The sequence below is a fragment of the Rattus norvegicus genome, chromosome 4, assembly GCF_021556685.1.
Source record: "Rattus norvegicus strain SHRSP/BbbUtx chromosome 4, alternate assembly SHRSP_T2T, whole genome shotgun sequence".
NCBI lineage: Eukaryota > Metazoa > Chordata > Mammalia > Rodentia > Muridae > Rattus > Rattus norvegicus.
This window is the reverse complement of record NC_141537.1, coordinates 96,059,835-96,066,784: the sequence shown is the minus strand read 5'-3', so window position 1 is coordinate 96,066,784 and position 6,950 is coordinate 96,059,835. Positions and strand designations below refer to the sequence as shown.

General features: G+C 37.2%; 1 non-coding gene across 1 annotated transcript; it reads left to right on the top strand.

The window, feature by feature from the left end:
* Positions 1-6,107: 6,107 nt before the first annotated feature.
* Trnal-aag20 (transfer RNA leucine (anticodon AAG) 20) lies at positions 6,108-6,189 on the top strand. The gene has a single exon. It is a non-coding gene; the product is annotated as a tRNA-Leu (tRNA).
* The last annotated feature ends 761 nt before the right edge of the window (positions 6,190-6,950 follow it).

The window sequence follows — 6,950 nt, the reverse complement described above, 5'->3', positions numbered from 1 at the left end:
AATAGTAGTCACTTTATGCGTACTGCATTTCCACGTTTTTAAATCCACAAACTCTCAAACAATACATAAAATTCAGACTGAAAATTCTAAATACTTCTAAACATACATACATAGGGTATCTATTGTAATAAAACCACTCTAAAATGCTTGTTCATAAAGTAGTCATTTAAAAGATGAATACAAACAGTTATTTAAAAGATAGTCTTTTGTTTAGTCAAAGGTCCAACAAGATAACCAAAAAGCATATTATAAATTAATATTTTATTGTAGTATTAAGAAGCTAATAAATTTGATAAGATGATAAATTTTAAATTTAGTAAGATAAAATCTTGATAATTTTAAAATGTACATAATTATGTCTTAAAATATGCTAATATAAATTATTTACAATGAAATGCTATACCTATTAGCAATTATTACAGTAACAAAATGACCCCATCTCAACACTAACAAAAGACACATATATATGCAAACATATATATATATATATGCAAACATATGTATAGATATATGTCTTTTGTTACTTATATATATTGTATATATGTGTATATATATATGTTTTCATATTTATATACATGTAACAATGCCTAGAAATAATATCTCTCTATATAGGTCCCTCAAAAGCTCTTTTTCATATGTATGTGTGGTATGTGTCTGTTCATAGATATTCCCATGCATGAGAGCACATATACACATTTGTTCTTGTATGTAGAACCTGACGTTGATGCCAAGTAGGTTCCTTGATCATTCCCCACCTTCTTTATCGAGGTAGGAACTCTCACTGAACCCAGAGATCACTGCTTCATCAACTCAACATGACTTCAAGAGACAAAACCTGTCATTAAATGCAGTCCCAAAAATGATTTTAAAAAAAAGACCAAGAGCCCAGAAATAAAAGGAGGCAAAGTCTGATTTGTCTTTATCACAGGGAAACTTGCTGTGATGACTAAACTTGGTTGCCAGCTGGATTGGATTTAGAACCAACTAAAACAAGCCACTGAGTGTCTGTCTGTGAGGGTATTTCCTGGAAGGATTAACCATATGGGGAAGGCCTTCTCTGAGGGAGTGTAGTACCATCTGGTTTATTGTTTAACTGTCCAAAAGATCAATTGCCATAAAGAAGCAATTGAGTAACAAGAAAAAAATTTGGGATGAAATTTTCCACTCCCCTGACTTAAACTTCCCTTTGATTTTAATGATTAATATAATACTGATAAGAAAACTGGAAAAACAAGGCTGGTGAGGTAACTCAGTAAATAAATGTGCTTGATGAGCAGTCTGACAGTTGAGTTCCATCTCTCGAGCCCAAAGAGGAAGGGTAGCCTCAATACTGAGCGGTTACGTGTACACCAGAGCTTGCCATGTACACAGAGGGAGGAAGGAAAGAGAAGAAAGGAAAAAAGAAGGGGCGAACAGAAAAAGAAAAATATAAATAAAATATGTATTTTAAAGCCCAGGAAAATAGCAGTTGACTGCAGGACCTTTCTTCTACAACATGACTACAGATCCAGGTATTGTAAAAGGTACAGATTGCTATCTAAGAGCCCCATAATCCACTTAGCAAATATGAAGATAGCCATGTGTATACTCACTGTTGATTAAAACAACAAACCAAATAAAGTGAGGTCAAGAAAATCACAAAACTGGAAGAAGTGTATGGGAGATTTCAGTTAGTGTTCAAAAGAACAAAACTGGGGTCAAAAGTTTACAGGACAATCCACACCATAAAGGGCACAGAACTGCCACACATGTGAGGGAGTATGTGAAGCTATTGGGCCAATTTCTGGTGAGGTCTCAGGGTCTGGGTCTGCATGTTGACAACCTAATTTAAAGAAATTGCTTTTGGCAGGCCCTGTACTTCCACAGTAACTTCTCAGTGCAAAAGTAGGCCTCTTGTGACATTAAGAGGGATAAAGATTAAGACGTGTCCATTGTATCACGGCAGGGCACAAGCAAGGTTAGCTGGTGTCCTGTTTAGTGCAGTCTACTGTTGGAACTCAGACCATCTTGACTCCCTCTTTTCTTTCCAGTCTGGTGCCATTACCAATAGGACAGTTGAGGATACAAGGCCTGGATCGAATCACACTGACATGAACTCAACACAAAACACATGTTCACTACTGATTTCAAACTTTGCGTTCCTCAAAAGAAATTCAAGACACAACCTATTTTCTTAATCAATTAACTAGGCCTTTTGTCAATACTTGAGAAAGACGTTCTACCCTTAAGGAAAAAGTTGTCTACTCACCTACTTCACCCCGCCCCCCCAATTCTAGAATGTCATTTTCCTTGCTGACACATTTTATAATTTAAAGAACACTATTTTTTCTTGTAATATATTTTGATTTCCTATAATCAAGTAATTTATGAAAATAAAAGTTGGCCACGTTGCATCTAGAAGTTGTTTCAAAGCTATTTGGCTTTAATCACTATTTCAGTTTAGGCTATTATTCCCAAAACCCCAGAAATCATGAGCCATCCCTTTACATAAACAAAATTATGTTAAATTTAGGAAATATTTTCCTTCATCTTCAGAGAGATGCTTGGCAAAGTGTCATTGCTACTGAGGTTAGATGAACAAGGAAAGAAAGGGGGCATGAAGAAGAAGGAGAGCCCGTCACCCTGGGACCTTGTTTGCCCTCATTACTGACTAAGAATCTGTGAACGCCACAGATAAAGCCACAATTCTATATAGATTATGTGCATTTTACTAAAAACTTCTGAAAGAAACAAACACCGAAAATCTCCAAACATCACATCACCAAGAAAACAAATACATGAAACATTCTTATCTAGCGTATCTTGCATCCTACCAGGTACATACTGTAACCTAAACATACTGTAACCTAAACAATGCACCTTATAATTCTATTGAGTAAAGAGAATTCTTTAAAAGAATATATATATTCATAGTTTTAAAATTTAATTTGTAAACTGACCTTACATTTTAAACTCTGCTTGCTAAGCCCTACTGTGAATAATACTCTTATGGTGATAAATCTTCTCTCTCCCTTTCCCTCTCCCTCTCTCTCTTACACACACACACACACACACACACACACACACACACACACACACACAAACACACACGTGCATGTACATGCACTGAAGCAGCCCACATCTACTTCTTGCACATTGTCCTCTACTGTATGACTGGCTAAATACTCCTTAAGCTCCGCAGTTTTGCATCTTCCTAGATTCTTTTCTGTTGCAGACTGCTGGTGGCTGTGTGTTGGCCTTCTGCTCCTCCTGCTGCTGCTGACGCTACCACATGAAAGAGAGGCTTTGATTCAAATAATTGCTCAATTTACTTATGTGTTTTCTTGCATCCAGCTCACATTTGAACTAATATTTTCTGGAATATTGTATTTTCTGTCATGTTAGATTCTCTAGCCTTCAATCAACCACTCCCCCAAACAAACAAATGAAATTTCTAAAGGAAACAATTGGTGACTCCAAGACCTGCATCAAGCTAGTTTGTCTCCTTTCCAAATCTTAGTTATATACAGTGTAAGTTCTTTCTGTTGTTGTTTGAGCAGACCTTGAGGAAAATAATTACCATTCTCATTATTGCCTTAAATAATATCCCAAATTCCAAAAGTATTAATACCCAGACTAAACTGAAACATGCTTAACCAACCTAAGCTACTTTGTTATTGTATGTCTCCAAGAATGGCTATTATCTGTGTTTTCCAAAGGGAGTTAAGAAGTTAAAAGATGAGCTTAAGACTGGTGAATAAGTCAATGCCAGTTTTGTAGGAGATCACAGAGATGCCAGGTGCCTGCTTGGATATGCAATTAGAGGACCACATTCTGAAGAATGGCTCACTGCAAACTCTAAAAGGCATACATTTTACTCAAGGATTTTCAGTTCTGTGAAAGCAATCACATAAAACACATATCTGAACTAGCTAGTCCTTAAGTTCGTTTTGTTCTTTTGTTTTGGCTTTTCCCCCCTGAAAGCAAGAATACTTAAAATATAAAGAAATGCATAAAAAAATCAGAATAACCATTATCACTTTGATAATTGTTATTAAAATGCCATTGAGAATTATGCTTTTCAAATCTGCTTTATTTTATTATTCTGAGACTATTCTTGAGAATTTTTGAGCATTGTAAACTAATTTAACAAATGTATCAGAAATAAAACATAGAGCAGAATCAAAGACAGAACTTGAGGACAATACTTAAAATAGTAAATATAGGGTAAAAGGGAATTTGGAACCAGAAAAAAAGTGAAGACTTTGTACATTGAGCAAGAGAAATTTGAGTCTAGATTCAAAAAAAGTGTTGACTCTCAGATTTGAACACCTCTACCTCTGAGGGAAGCTTTCCTTTGTGAAGAAAGATGCTGGAGTCATGAAGGACAGCAAATGCTGAGGGCCTTGCTGTGGGCACACTCCACAGGCTGCCAGGAGTGGAGTTGGGTTCTGTGGGGCCTAATGCTTAGACAGTTAGTAACTTCTGAGTAGTGGACAAAACTTAAACACAAAAGTGAGGCTTTAGTTAAAACAAGAAAAAAAATTAAATGACGAGAAAAAGATGTATACATTTTACCTCAAAATAAAAATTTTAATGTAACTACTACCACTAACATTGCAGCCAGAAAAAAAAAACTACAATGTGGTAGGCACCATTTTAGGGTCATCTAGGGTTATAAGAGAGAAACAAGATAGAACAGGTGGGCTCAGGAGATAGTGCACAAGCTGTGTTTTATAGCAAGCAAGATTATTAAGAAGTACAGTGTCTTATTTATGTACTATTTGCAGGGGAGAAATGAGACAAAGTCAGCAGAAACTCTCATCCAATACGATGAAGTCAGCAAGAAGCTAATAAACTAATGTTGCACAAAGAGACTAGAAGGTACCTGAAGAGTCTCTCAGATGGAGCACACAGTGGCCTTAGGACTAATGGCCATAGCCCCATTGAGTGGGAAGAGTGGAGCACTCAGGATCTGAAGCCGAAACTCCCCCAGACCGCAACCCCCAGGACATTACCAGGTCTGCCGAACAAATTTATGATTTTAGAGATGGAATTATTTTCCCTCTTCATAATTCACAGCCTCAGAGAAAGCTTTGAATCACCCCAGCTCTCAACAATTCAGTCCACCACTACAAATTGCTATGTCAAGAAGCAAACTTGAACACATTAGCTAAGCAGTCTATCTGACTTTGGCTAGTGATTCATGAGTTTATCGGTAACTTTTCTATCCAACAGAAGGCTCTTCTGAGAAGGAAGAACAGCAGTTTTGAATGAAAACTTAACGGATCTTTGGATGTTGTTTTGCGGCAGCAAACACGTGAAGGAGTGTTTTCCTGGAATGGACACAGGTAAAATACTAAGGCAGACTTGTTAAGGAACGTTTAGCTGAAGCAGACACAAGTGAAAGGATGTTCTGCTAAAGCAAGCATGTGATGAGGGATTCCTCGCTAACCACACACGTGTATTGGTCCACCTTACATTGTCTAGTTGAATTCCATTTCTTTGGACTTCATAGAGAAAAATGTACCAAAGACTTCTGCAGTTTCTTCTGACTTCCTCAGACTCAGGCTGATTGGCGGAATGTTGTTACCTGAGACAGGCTCATTTGCTGAAACAAGGCCCATGGAGAACACGAGATGTTTGGTCGGGTATAAATAGAACTTGGACAGTGACAGAGGCTGAGCCAGGCTTGCTTATAGAACCAGCTGTGCAACTCTTGTGGGTCTCAAGTCTTCGGTGATCTTCACTTCACTTAATCTTCGCTTCTCTGAGTCAGGCACAGCTGAGAGAACTTTTCCTGAAGTTCCTTCGGGTCCCTCCTGCTGACTGTGTAGAGGCTGAAGTCTGGCTGTCTCTGCTAGGTAATGCCACCGCTGTTGATTTGTGATTGCTATCTGCTGACCTGGACTGCTGATGTATCTATAAACTGTTTGCAAGTGGACCGAGCTGCCACTGCTGGCCTGGGAACTGAACTGCTGATTTCCAGAAAAGACAGTCAGGAGCTGCTCCAAAGAACCTTTCTAGGCAGGTTCACCTCCCCTGCATCCTTTCTTTCCCACTATGTCTGGTGGGTGGTGGGCTAAAAGGGAGGTTAATGCGCTTAAGAACCATCATTAAAAATATATTTTGGGGGTTGGGGATTTAGCTCAGTGGTAGAGCGCTTGCCTAAGAAGCACAAGGCCCTGGGTTCGGTCCCCAGCTCCGAAAAAAAGAACAAAAAAAAAAAAAGAATAAAAATATATTTTGAAGAATTTAGTTATACCTTTGTAAAGAAGTTTGAGCAGGTACAATGAAATTGTAGAATAAAAAAGGAGAATTGATCAACATCAGATTACTCCAGATTTTTTTCTTCCTAGTAGCTAAACAAAGGAGCTTCTATCTTTTAATTAATATTTATTTTGGGGATTATAGTATCATTTTTTGCCTCTTCTTCCTCCCTACAAATACTCTCATATATCCCTCTTGCTCTTGTGGCCTGTATTTTCATGAATTATTGTTATATACATACATACATACATACATACATATACATACATACATACATATACATATACACATGCATACATATGCATATACATATGCACACATTAATACCACCTGCTTAGTATGTATAATGTTACTTATATGTATGTAGGGCAGGATCTGAAGAAGGCATGGAAAAGCACTTGCTTACTGACCTCCATTGCTTGCTCCAGCCAACTTTTTTTTCTTTAAAAATATTTTTTCATACATTATGTTTTTTTATACATTATGGTTTGATTACAGTTTCCTCTCTTTACTCCTCCCGGTTTCTTCCCATCTCCGATCATGTCTGGATCCATATCTTGTTTTTCCTTAGAAAATAGTGATCTAAGGAGTAAAAGAATAATAATAAACTAAAATAGGGTAAAACAAAACCAAATCGGATAGGACAAAATAAACAGAAGAAAAAGAGCCAAAGGGGGAAAAATACAAGAAGCATGTACAGA